Genomic DNA, 12,471 nt, shown 5'->3' on the forward strand with positions numbered 1-12,471 from the left:
TACTCTCCGCAGCCACACCGCTGCCTCTAACACACAGCCTTCCTGGCTGTACTCTCTGCAGCCTCACCGCTGCCTCTAACACACAGCCTTCCTGGCTGTACTCTCCGCAGCCACACCGCTGCCTCTAACACACAGCCTTCCTGGCTGTACTCTCTGCAGCCACACCGCTGCCTCTAACACACAGCCTTCCTGGCTGTACTCTCTGCAGCCTCACCGCTGCCTCTAACACACAGCCTTCCTGGCTGTACTCTCCGCAGCCACACCGCTGCCTCTAACACACAGCCTTCCTGGCTGTACTCTCTGCAGCCACACCGCTGCCTCTAACACACAGCCTTCCTGGCTGTACTCTCTGCAGCCTCACACCACCCCGTAGCTCCCTACTGTTCTCCGGGGTTGGCTCCCGCTGGCCGACGGTGCCCCCCTCCTCTCGTTCGCCCGCGTGGCCTCACTCTTTTCCATTCACAACCCGACTGACTTCTCCTTCCCGAACCTTTCACCCACGTCACATGGCTCCACCTCCCCGTGACGTCACATCCGGAAGGTCGCTTACGCCCGCATTACACCTGTGTAATGCGGGCGTAAGCGACCTTCCGGAGGTGACGTCACGGGGGGTGGAGTCATGTGACGTGGGGGGAAGGTTCGGGGCTTTAAGCGGGTAAACCGGAAGGGGAAGGCAGTCGGGTGGTGAATGGAAAAGGGTGAGGCCACGAGGGCGAACGAGAGGAGGGAGGCACCGCCGGCGAGCGGGGGCCGACCCCAGAGTACAGCCAGGAAGGCTGTGTGTTAGAGGCAGCGGAGTGGCTGCCAGGAGGAGCTACGAAGAGAGAGAGAGAGAGAGCAAGAAGCTGTGAGAGCTGCGGAGGGAGAAGAGCAGCAGAGAGTACAGCCAAGGGGGGCTGTGTGAGAGAAACAGCAGCGGAGCTGCTGTTGTGGATCGGGCCGACATTGGAGTCAGCACCGTGGAGAAGCTACCGAGTCAAGACAGCCGTGTGGGTGTACAGCCCGAACCGAATAATAAAGGACACTGAGCCAGACATCGTGGTCCAGTCGTTTATTACACTGGTGTCAGAAGTGAAACGGCTTGTCAAGACGGCTCGGAAGAAAGAATATTCCTGTGCCATCATCTGCTACATCATCCGACTTACGATTGAGACAGATGGCGCAGCTGGAGACCTGGAAAATCGTGCTGGCGAAACCGTGTGAGCTCACCACGCCGACGACGGCAGTGGGGAGAGCCGATGGTGGTCTGCAGGCCGACGCCTTGCCTGCGCTGCCAGCGCCATCTGCCACGTGGCACGAAGACGCCATCTTGGGCGTGGCAGGGGAGAAACGGCGGGAAGCCGCCATCTTGTCTTCACCGCGGCGGGGAGACGCCGCCATCTTCAACATCGCGGCGGAGAGGCAGCCTTGCGCTGCCATCTGGAGGTGCCGCGGGGAGAGCAGCCTGCTGTGAGCTGCTGTTGTGCGAGGGGGAGCTGCGAGGAGAGGACGACGACGCTACAGCTGCTGGGGCGGGAGCTCTCCCGTCCTGGCTCGGGTGCGTGACAACGGAGCAGTCAAGTCGCCGAACGAGTTCTGCGAGACGACTCAAGTTGCCGCCCTGCCATCCTCTTCTTGCTGCAGCCCCGGGCGGGTCGTAACGATACGCAACCGGCCTTTACACACACCTCACCCATCTTTCGAGGGCCGGGTGGGGGCGATTTTGTTCTCTCATGACTCGATTGTGCGGAGCGCGGTTCGGAAAGTGTGTATGTGTGTGTAATAACGATGAACGCGCTATCTGCTTGTTGCTCGGTGTCAATTAAAGTGTGTACGTGTGTTGAGAATGGACGGATGGTATGCTGTGCTTGCTGAGTGTTAAATTGAGTGTGTGCGCTGCGGTGTGGAGTTGTTATATTGATGTCGAAGTTAATTATTAACTCGGGAGCGTCGGGTATCTTGCGCTGTATCAGCTCGTGGGTTACCTTGTGCGATGGGCTTAATTGGAAAATATATATATTTTTTTTGGTGTATTGTGCTGCGAGGTGCTAGGTGCGATGTGGTTGTTGCAAGAGAGAGAATATTTGTGTTGTTGCTGCAATGTACGACTGGATTAATGGTGTGTTGGTTACCTGCAGATCGGTTTGCTATTGTGCTTAAATGTGCGCGTGTGATCGCGATATGCTGACTGTATGTTCTGTTACACCGTTCTGTACGGTTATGGGGTGCGATGCATTGATTGACTATTGGGATTGGGATGTTATTAATTGTGCGTACCTGGTTGGAATGTGGTAACAAATTCGAGGGGGACCCTATTATATTGGTCGTATGGATGTTATGTACACGCGATTTTGTGTATATTATGGGTAACGGCGCTTGTGAGAGGGAGAGCGCGCTTTGAGGGTGCGTGATGACGCCGTTGTGGGTGTCTCAAAGGTTAATGCTAATGGGACCGTAATTGGCGCCAAGTTGCGTCGCGTATTCGGTTGATCGCATGCAGCCACGAGTTGCTTTGCGAGTTGGGTTGTGTAACCAATGTGGTTGGTAAAATATTGGTTAAAAATTCCCCGATATGACTGCTGCGCGCAGCAAGCTGGGGCTGTGCGTCTATCGTTGTTGGGATTGTTACAATAAGACGGGGGAAGCAATTTGTGACCCCCAGCAAAAGGGAAGCTGGGGTGCACGAATGGAGAAAACTGGCCACGTGTTCGCGCGTTGGGCCGCCATTTTGCGCACACGCGGGGTATGGCGACGATGCGCTTTGCGGAAAGGGCCGCCATTTTGAGTGCGCGCGAGATATTGCGCGAACGCGCTGGGCGAAGGGGGCCGCCATTTTGAGCGCGCGGGAAAAACCTCGGTGGGGCAAATATTCCATCTGTTATGCCTGCCATTGTTGATTGGGTGATGCACGAGTGGTGGTCACGTCGGCCTATGGCTGATGGCTGACCTGACAGCCGGGAGGCGAAACCTCCGTGGTATGTCTTAAACTAATGGGCCGTGTGCTCATATGGCTCGGGGAGTCATGGTTCAGTTGTGCGGTGGCAGACTGAACCTGGTGTGCCGGGGGCTCACGGGATTTGGGTTAGGGCGTTATTGTCTCTATAAGAGAACATTACCCCATGGGGGGGGTCGTTGATATTTGGCCTTGCCGAGGGATTGATCTTCCCTTGGCTATAAAGCGTCAGACTATAAGAGGCTGGTGTGTGTCCATCGCTGATGGGATAGTAAGGGAGGAGCATGGCCGAGTGCTGCTCATCCCCGAAATGGCACTAGCCGAGAGTATGGTAAATGGATGTTGCTGTGGGTTGACGACCACGGTGAGGGTTACGGCGAGTTTAACGTTACCACTGGGGAGCGTGGCTCTCCACGCGAGGGTGTGCGGTTAGGGGTTTTGTTGGTTTGTTGAGAGTGACTGTGGGTACATGCTGTGTACGTCTGAGGTCTGTGCTGGTCCTCAAGGGAGGACTGCTGGTGGGTAAGAGCAGAATTTTTTTTTTGTTGTTGTTGTTTTCACGTGTAAATAATATTGCTGTTCAAATGTAAATACTGGGGCGTCCATCGCGGTTATTTGGGTAATTATTGGGGGTTTCTTAAGCGGCCCGGAATTACATCATCTCTATCCTGGGGCCGGGGGGCTGTCGTGTACGACATGCGGATGTGCGTTGTTGTGCTTTGCGTTGTTGTTGTTCTTGTTGTTACATTAAATGCTTAGTGTCCTTTAGGGGGGGAAGCTCGGTTCGCCGCATTACGATTTGCTATTGGTCAGCCGAGGTCGGCTGGGATTTTTCTACGGGGGAGGGTGGTGTAATGCGGGCGTAAGCGACCTTCCGGAGGTGACGTCACGGGGGGTGGAGTCATGTGACGTGGGGGGAAGGTTCGGGGCTTTAAGCGGGTAAACCGGAAGGGGAAGGCAGTCGGGTGGTGAATGGAAAAGGGTGAGGCCACGAGGGCGAACGAGAGGAGGGAGGCACCGCCGGCGAGCGGGGGCCGACCCCAGAGTACAGCCAGGAAGGCTGTGTGTTAGAGGCAGCGGTGTGGCTGCAGAGAGTCGCAGGAGCGACGAAGAGAGAGGAGAGTACAGCCAGGAAGGCTGTGTGTTAGAGGCAGCGGAGTGGCTGCCAGGAGGAGCTACGAAGAGAGAGAGAGAGAGAGCAAGAAGCTGTGAGAGCTGCGGAGGGAGAAGAGCAGCAGAGAGTACAGCCAAGGGGGGCTGTGTGAGAGAAACAGCAGCGGAGCTGCTGTTGTGGATCGGGCCGACATTGGAGTCAGCACCGTGGAGAAGCTACCGAGTCAAGACAGCCGTGTGGGTGTACAGCCCGAACCGAATAATAAAGGACACTGAGCCAGACATCGTGGTCCAGTCGTTTATTACACCTGTATAAAAGGCACCTGTTCACAGAAGAAATCAATAAATCAGATTCCAAACTCTCCATCATGGCCAAGACCAATGAGCTCTGCAAGGATGTCAGGGACAAGATTGTAAACCTACACAAGGCTGGAATGGGCTACAAGACCATCGCCAAGCAGCTTGGTGAGAAGGTGACAAAAGTTGGTGCGATTATTCGCAAATGGAAGAAACACAAAAGAACTGTCAATCTCCCTCGGCCTGGGGCTCCATGCAAGATCTCACCTCGTGGAGTTGCAATGATCATGAGAACGGTGAGGAATCAGCCCAGAACTACACGGGAGGATCTTGTCAATGATCTCAAGGCAGCTGGGACCATAGTCACTAAGAAAACAGTTGGTAACACACTACGCCGTGAAGGACTGAAATCCTGCACTCGCTCTCACTCACACTATCAGACTCACACACACTCACTTTCACACTCTCAGACACACACACTTACCTGGTCAATATTCTAGATATTTTTAAACTATCAATCAGAATTTGTTTAACCAAGAAAACTGTGGACCCGCTTCACCCTTCTTGGTGTCGACAGCAGATCCAGAGGCAGGAAGGCAGGCGGAATGGAAGTGGCTGAGGTGGCTTACAATCGTCATCTGCTGCTGCTGACTGCAGCCAACATCAACATAGGGAGGATAAAAATAAGCAAAGCCAGATTTGCAAAACACATAATGGCAAGCGCACTACAGATGAAGTGCTGGACCTGTTAAACGTAAAAAATTAAATGACGCAATGCTTCACAATCGACTGTCGATGTGATAAACCGTCACGGCTGGCGGTGGTGATTCGATTAAAAACATGATTAACAGTTGTTGTTTTAACGTCTAATTTGTATTTACCGTTTGTTCCGTCTCGTTAATCATAATCACAATAAAACACATTCCAAGTGATTAATAATCTACAACTCGCATCGTAACAACTGCCTGATTACTAATCTAGTATATAATTACAATAACCCCCCCCCCCCCCTCAAATCTCTGCACCTGATGAGTTAATGAGTTAATGATGACGTCACCCTGCTGCTGCTCTATATAAGAACGGGAGACAGAGGAGAGCCTCACCATTCTGGCGAATTGCCCGATGAGTAGGGGGGGGGGGTTGGTGCGGTGCCTCTGTATCTCTGCTGGTGTCGTGCCAAGTCTCGGCTCCCTGGCTCCCTGGCTTCCTGGCCAGTGGCAGCCTCGCAGGCCCTCGGGGGCATGGCGACCAAGCGCTCTGGGGTGGTGAGCCAAGGTGAGCGGGCCAGTTTGGCTGCTGCAGAGGCGGAGGATGGTGAGGTGGGACTGCCTGGAGGAGGGAGACCCGCAGAGGAGAGGGACGAGGCGCGAGCGTCGACCTTGAGGCGAGCGGAGGAGGACGCCTGGTGGCAGCGGGCGAGGAAGGGAGAGGAGCCGACGAGGAGTGGAATGGTGTCGGCCAGCCCAGGAGAGGAGGTGGAGGAAGCACCGAGCTCGGCGGGGCTGCAGGCGCAAGGTGCACAACGCGACGCAATGCAGGTATGTGCTTGGATCACAAATTCGGATAATACACAATTAACCTCGGAATAAAAACGCAAAAATGCAACAATTCCAAAGAACGAAAATGTAAATATGCAATAAAGTGCCATTATCTGCACGGATAAAAGGAATCAAGATTGAAGAGTATCAGTTTAACATGTAGGCTTTCGCGACCAATATCATACATAATAGTTTTTTTTGGGTTATATCGCGTAAATATATATTTATATAAATATCTACGAGGTTAGATCGCATATTTATGTGATCTAACCCCTGACAACGACCTGTATTGTGGAAGAGTCTCTTATGGTCGTTTTACATTTTCGTAAACGTGATTCGTACAAACGGATAAGTAACGTTTGAATTATGTTAATTTGCTTAGAGTCCAAGTTAAACCTCAGTTAGAAACGATAATTGAGCACGGACGTGGCGTGAATGATGGTAACGGCTGCATTTCCCTACTATGGGATGGAAGCACAAACCTCAAACGCCGTATTGAGCGCTCTGAAGCTTTGTGTTTGTGGCACAGGATGGGACCGGGAGTCGAGTCAATTCCACAAGAGTCAGAATATTTATTTATAACTGGGGAAGGAATCTGATAAGCTATGAAGCTCTTTTTCCTTGATGCCCAGTGGGGGCGTGTCGGCAAGTTACAACAACAAACAAAACACAAACACGACAGGAGTGCGACATAGAGAAACAGGGTAAGCAAGTGGTACAATATAATTAATGTATTTATTAATGAGTTATCGAAGTCTGACTTGTCAACATTAGGCAGCAGAAAGCACAACGCAGTTACAGACCACACCAAGACAGCGCCACACAGCAGTAGCCCTCAATACAATGGCACATTGACATTGAACAATCGACGAGCAGGTAATGGTCAACGTTACAAATCACATTTGCAAGTGTGACTGTATCCAGCACGAATCTACTGCTTCAGGATCTGTGTTTGAAGGGCAGCAGGCACGGGGTAGCAGGATTAGGGGGAGAGTGAAGTGAGGTTGGGAAGGAAGTCCTCGAGGGCGGACAAAAGTTCAAGACGAGCAGCAGTCAGAATCTTTATATCCTGGGGACGGAGAGGTGAACGCGATCACTTCTAACTGAAGAAAGTCCAAGGTGGGCTTGGGCAGGATGTGGCACGACTCGACGGGATGCTGGCCAACGGTCAAGAATAATGAGCGAGTGGCAATCCAAGGGAGTGGAACGCGTTTTGGAATGCCTCCGCTGAGCAGACGGAGCGACGACATCGGTGTGACACGTTGTCCTGCCCCCATTGTCGTGCTCCCATTTTGCATGTTGTGGGTTTACCCTCCAACACACCGGTGTGCTGAACCAGTAACTAATTGGCACATTTTGTTTACTTGACAAACCTTACTAATTGGCTGTTGGGTGGTGGTGGGTTTACCGACACATCTATATTTACACTATATAAACAAACAACCTTTATTACGGACGAAATCAGGTCGTGCTCGGTACCTGGGTGAATTGTTACATCGCAAGATGGCGGGAGGTGGTCGTGGCTTTGGGGAGGCATTCGTTCAGCTGTGGACCGAGTGTGGTTGATGAGGACAATGAGTCTATTTGTTGCTGTAAGTGTCCACGATGATAAGGCACTCCGACGAGCTCTCCTTTGTGGCCAGGTCACTTCTGAAAAAGAGCGACATAGCTCGGTGAGGTTTGTGTGTGCCCTTGCTATGTGCTTTACCCCAATTACACCTGATGATGAGCGCCTGTGTTGCGTTCGCAACGTCGTTATTTATTTTAATCTGATTTTATTTTATTTGTTAATATTTTATTTCCACATACGTGACTTTACCAAAAACAACAGTATAGGTTTAACTGGTGAAGTAAAAAAAAATTCGAGTGGAATGTTTAGAAAAGCTTCACCAACTACGTTATTTCCTCTGCCCGTGGCTGTCCCGTCTCCTGTCGGTTTTGCGATGGTGCCCCTCGCTTTGCAAACGGAATCACTCCGGTCTCATCCACGTGATGCGTGCGGTGCGTTCCACTCTTTGTTCCGTGCGCGGCGTTTTGAGCCTCATTGGCATTCAGACGCCACACGTACAAGTGGTGCTGTGGCGTGTCGGTGGCTTGTGTCTGTGGTCTGAACAAGTTAATTATTTCAAACAACAAAACAATTATTTCACGGCATTAAACAGGTAATCTTAAATCTGGAATTGTATTTGCACGAATCATTGTCTCGTAAGCTGGAGGGTTTCTTTCCTGTGCGAGTCGAACAAGAAGGTTTGCCATAAATATTTCTATCAACATGACTTCCAGGGCAATCATAGCTACTCAAAGTCCAGCATAAACTGTTATTTATTTTTTGACCGAGAAATCAGCCGCATGAAAGCTGCTCCCGTCGTCTCCCAGGGGCATACAATTCTTGTCCAGACCAGCGACGGAATTCAAAATTTCGAGACCTCACAGAAGAAGACTGCAAGGCTGGAGCCAATGGAACCATTTAGTGCTCCCAATTAAGTTTTGGCTGCGAGGATGTTTCAAGTTATCTCGATCCTTATAAACATTCCCCTGCAATTGCTACTGCGTGTCCTAATGTTCCGACGGTAACATGCCTTGCGAATTACAAGACGTTAAAAACCTAACCTTTTGCATAACGGTCAATTAATCCCGATTAGCTAAAGCTACTGGCAAAGGCGTGGCGGTTCCAACAAAGTGGCTTTGGGGAAGGGGGCCACATTGAATACGCACTACAATGACAATAGTTTAAAGCGATTTGAAGCATGTTTCATTTTGGGGGGGGGCAGAGCTTTGACCTCATATTTGAGGGGGGTCTGACTTTTTGTGACGCCGTGTGGGGAGGGGGTGGTCAAAAATCGTCCAAAATTGCATTGAACATAACGGAACGCGATTTTGGGGGTGGGGGGGGAGTGGGGTGGAGGTGCCCGTTGCTTGAACTAAACTAAAACTGTTATTTACCAGGTAAAGCCACCTGGGAGCTATGAGCTATTTTTCAGAAGCCACATGTGACGACCGCTCATAAAAGTGGCGTACGTCATGGTCATCTTCGGCTGGATAGAGTGTTTCCCACGCAGTGTCTGTTATGGGGGTGGTTTAACCTTGCTTCTTTGGGTGGTGGTGGTGCGTGTGGGTCGGTGGTGGTGGCGAGTCTGCGGGTCTCTGTGTGGTGGTGGTGAGTCCGCGGGTCTGTGAGCGTGGGTGTTGGTCAACTGTGCTTCTCAATGCCCGTCATTGCAAGTTGTTGAAATACACAATGTACTTTGCTGCAGTGCCCTCTGCTACCTTCAACATCAGAAGCGCATTTGAAAGCGCACGATGCAGTAACTCCTTTGTTCGGTGGTTAGCCAAAAGCCGCCGCTGCTGCGAGAATGAGCGGAGTTCGCGTGATGGTTTATGCTCCTTGACGAGATCAGCAGCGAGGTGTTGTGGGCTTTGTGTCATCGAGGCACACCCACCTGGTCTGCGTCTCCACTTGTGCCGCCGTAAGGGGCGCTCCTTACGGCGTTTTTTGTCTTTTTTCCGTTTTCGCAGAAGGGCGGGCAGCGACTTCTTCCGCTTCCTTTTTTTTACGTCCGATTCCAACCTGACGACGACAAGCGTCGAGAAGGGAGGGAATGACTGTGGCCGAGAAGACCTGACGCTTCGGGCGGAGCGACAGACCAGGTAGCTTCCACACAGCGTTACTCAACCGATGAAAAGATATTGCCGTTCGACCCAAGCGCCTCACCCTCGCTGATGAGCGTCACGCTCGGGTGGAAGTTCCCACGTCTGTCGCCGCCGTGTGCCCCGACGACTGCCGCTCCCGCTGCGTCTGCGCCGCGGGTGCCGCGGGTGCCCCTGCGGCCCTTGACGGCGAGGCTCTGTCCGAGCTGCTTGCGCCGCCAGGCGGTGCAGCACTTTGCATCGATATGCAGTTTGATGCAGCACCAGTCGCACTCGGTGATGCCAAACTTGTAGAACAGGTGGCCTGCGTCACGGTCGGCATAGTGGTGGTGGTGGAGGGAGGTTACGATTTGTGAGTGCAATGGGACACTCCCACTCCACTCACCCCCTATCCACCACCCTCGCCCTACCCACTCCACCCACCCCACCCACCACCACCCCCCCCAACCCACTCCACTCGCCCCACTCACTCCCTACCCACCCACCCCACTCACTCACTCCCCACCCACCTCACTCACTCCCTACCCACCACCACACCACCACCACCCACCCACCCCCAACCCACTCCACCCATCCCACTCACTCCCTACCCGTCCACCCCCTCCCCCCCCCCTACCCACCACCGCACCATCACCACCACCACCCACCCACCCCACCCACCCCACTCACACACCACCACCACCGCCGCAACTCGCAGCGGATGCCGTAGACCATGAGCCGGTCCAGCTGCTTCTTGCCGTGGTGCCCGTGACCCGACAAGTTGCTGGCGGCCTGCACCTCGCGATGGAAGAGGTGGTCCAGGAGGGTGAGCGCCATCTTCTCGGGCGTGCGGCAAGCGGCGGTCACGTGCAGCAGGTCCCCCGGGGCGATGGGGCAGCGCACGCGAAGCTCCACGTTCCACTCGTCGCCCAGCCAAGTGCCATGCGGGTAATCCTCTGCGGGGTTTTATGGGTGAGTGGATGGAGGAGAGGGTTGGTGAGTGGGTGGGGTGGGTGGAAGGAGGAGTGGTTGTAAGTGGGTGGGTGAGTGGTTGAGTGAGTGGCTGAGTGGGTGGGTGAGTGTCACTCAGCGAGTGAGCAAGTGACCGGCTGTGCGACCGATCACGCGGCAGAGAGCCGCAGACTCAGAGACCCACAGTCTCGGTCTGATTTCTGCGTCCACCCCCCGCCCCCCCCCCCCACCGCCAGCGCTGTGCCGGGCAAGGGCCCCGGTCTTGGTGAAGGTGCCGGAGCCGGTGGCGGCGGCCGTGGCCGCGATGGCGGAGGCGGAGCCGGTGCGCCTTCAGGCAACTTTACCGGTGACCTTTGCCGGGTTTCCTTTGCCGGGACGTGTGCATGTGTGTGTGTGTACGCACAGGACGAGGAGCAGGAGGATGAGGTGGTGACAGCGGCTCCGATGCCGCGCTGGTAGACGCTCATCGCTCGTCTGACTTGTCAACATTAGGCAGCAGAAAGCACAACGCAGTTACAGACCACACCAAGACAGCGCCACACAGCAGTAGCCCTCAATACAATGGCACATTGACATTGAACAATCGACGAGCAGGTAATAGTCAACGTTACAAATCACATTTGCAAGTGTGACTGTATCCAGCACGAATCTACTGCTTCAGGATCTGTGTTTGAAGGGCAGCAGGCACGGGGTAGCAGGATTAGGGGGAGAGTGAAGTGAGGTTGGGAAGGAAGTCTCCGAGGCGGACAAAAGTTCAAGACGAGCAGCAGTCAGAATCTTTATCCTGGGGAAATCCGATGACCTGTGAAGCTCTTTGTCACAGATCTCCTAATAACAGGACCCTGCGGGGTGGGCTGGTAGGAATAATACTAATACCGGTACAGGGATATCGACCGGGTATAGAGGAGTTAAAAAGAAAATGATTTGTGCATGGGGGGTGAGCGATGACGTCCACACCCCCCTCCCCACTGACTTGCGCGGCCACAGAGCAAGGATTGCAACAGGCGATGTCATTGGCTGTGCCGGATGCGACGGCCATCTTGTTAAAACTGTTATGTACCAGGTAAAGCCACCTGGGAGCTACGAGCTATTTTTCAGAGGCCACATGTGACGACCGCTCATAAAAGTGGCGTACGTCATGGTCATCTTCGGCTGGATAGAGTGTTTCCCACGCAGTGTCTGTTATGGGGGTGGTTTAACCTTGCTTCTTTGTGTGGTGGTGGTGCGTGTGGGTCGGTGGTGGTGGCGAGTCTGCGGGTCTCTGTGTGGTGGTGGTGAGTCCGCGGGTCTGTGAGCGTGGGTGTTGGTCAACTGTGCTTCTCAATGCCCGTCATTGCAAGTTGTTGAAATACACAATGTACTTTGCTGCAGTGCCCTCTGCTACCTTCAACATCAGAAGCGCATTTGAAAGCGCACGATGCAGTAACTCCTTTGTTCGGTGGTTAGCCAAAAGCCGCCGCTGCAGCGAGAATGAGCGGAGTTCGCGTGATAGTTTATGCTCCTTGACGAGATCAGCAGCGAGGTGTTGTGGGCTTTGTGTCATCGAGGCACACCCACCTGGTCTGCGTCTCCACTTGTGCCACCGTAAGGGGCGCTCCTTACGGCGTTTTTTGTCTTTTTTCCGTTTTCGCAGAAGGGCGGGCAGCGACTTCTTCCGCTTCCTTTTTTTTACGTCCGATTCCAACCTGACGACGACAAGCGTCGAGAAGGGAGGGAATGACTGTGGCCGAGAAGACCTGACGCTTCGGGCGGAGCGACAGACCAGGTAGCTTCCACACAGCGTTACTCAACCGATGAAAAGATATTGCCGCTCGACCCAAGCGCCTCACCCTCGCTGTTGAGCGTGATGAGTGTCACGCTCGGGTGGAAGTTCCCACGGCTGCCACCGCCCCCCCCCCCCCTCGTGGCGGCATCTCCTGATTGGCTGCCGGAGAGCGAGCGAAGAGCGTCCACCAGCGCGGCATCGGAGCCGTTGTCACCACCTACACCCCT

At 53.6% G+C, this 12,471-nt stretch overlaps 1 long non-coding RNA gene across 2 annotated transcripts; it reads right to left on the minus strand.

Annotated features, from left to right (window-relative positions):
• Window positions 1–4,348: 4,348 nt before the first annotated feature.
• On the minus strand, window positions 4,349–9,929 carry LOC144739266 (uncharacterized). Of its 2 annotated transcripts, none has more exons than XR_013589399.1 (3): window positions 7,360–9,929; window positions 5,446–5,844; window positions 4,349–4,993 (listed from the first exon to the last, which is right to left on the minus strand). It is a non-coding gene; the product is annotated as an uncharacterized LOC144739266 (long non-coding RNA). The 2 variants fall into 2 exon arrangements; XR_013589398.1 differs by having other exon boundaries at window positions 5,446–7,530; window positions 9,321–9,923.
• Window positions 9,930–12,471: the final 2,542 nt, after the last annotated feature.

The sequence above is a fragment of the Lampetra planeri genome, unplaced genomic scaffold, assembly GCF_965212315.1.
Source record: "Lampetra planeri unplaced genomic scaffold, kcLamPlan1.2.h2 scaffold_139, whole genome shotgun sequence".
Lineage (NCBI taxonomy): Eukaryota > Metazoa > Chordata > Hyperoartia > Petromyzontiformes > Petromyzontidae > Lampetra > Lampetra planeri.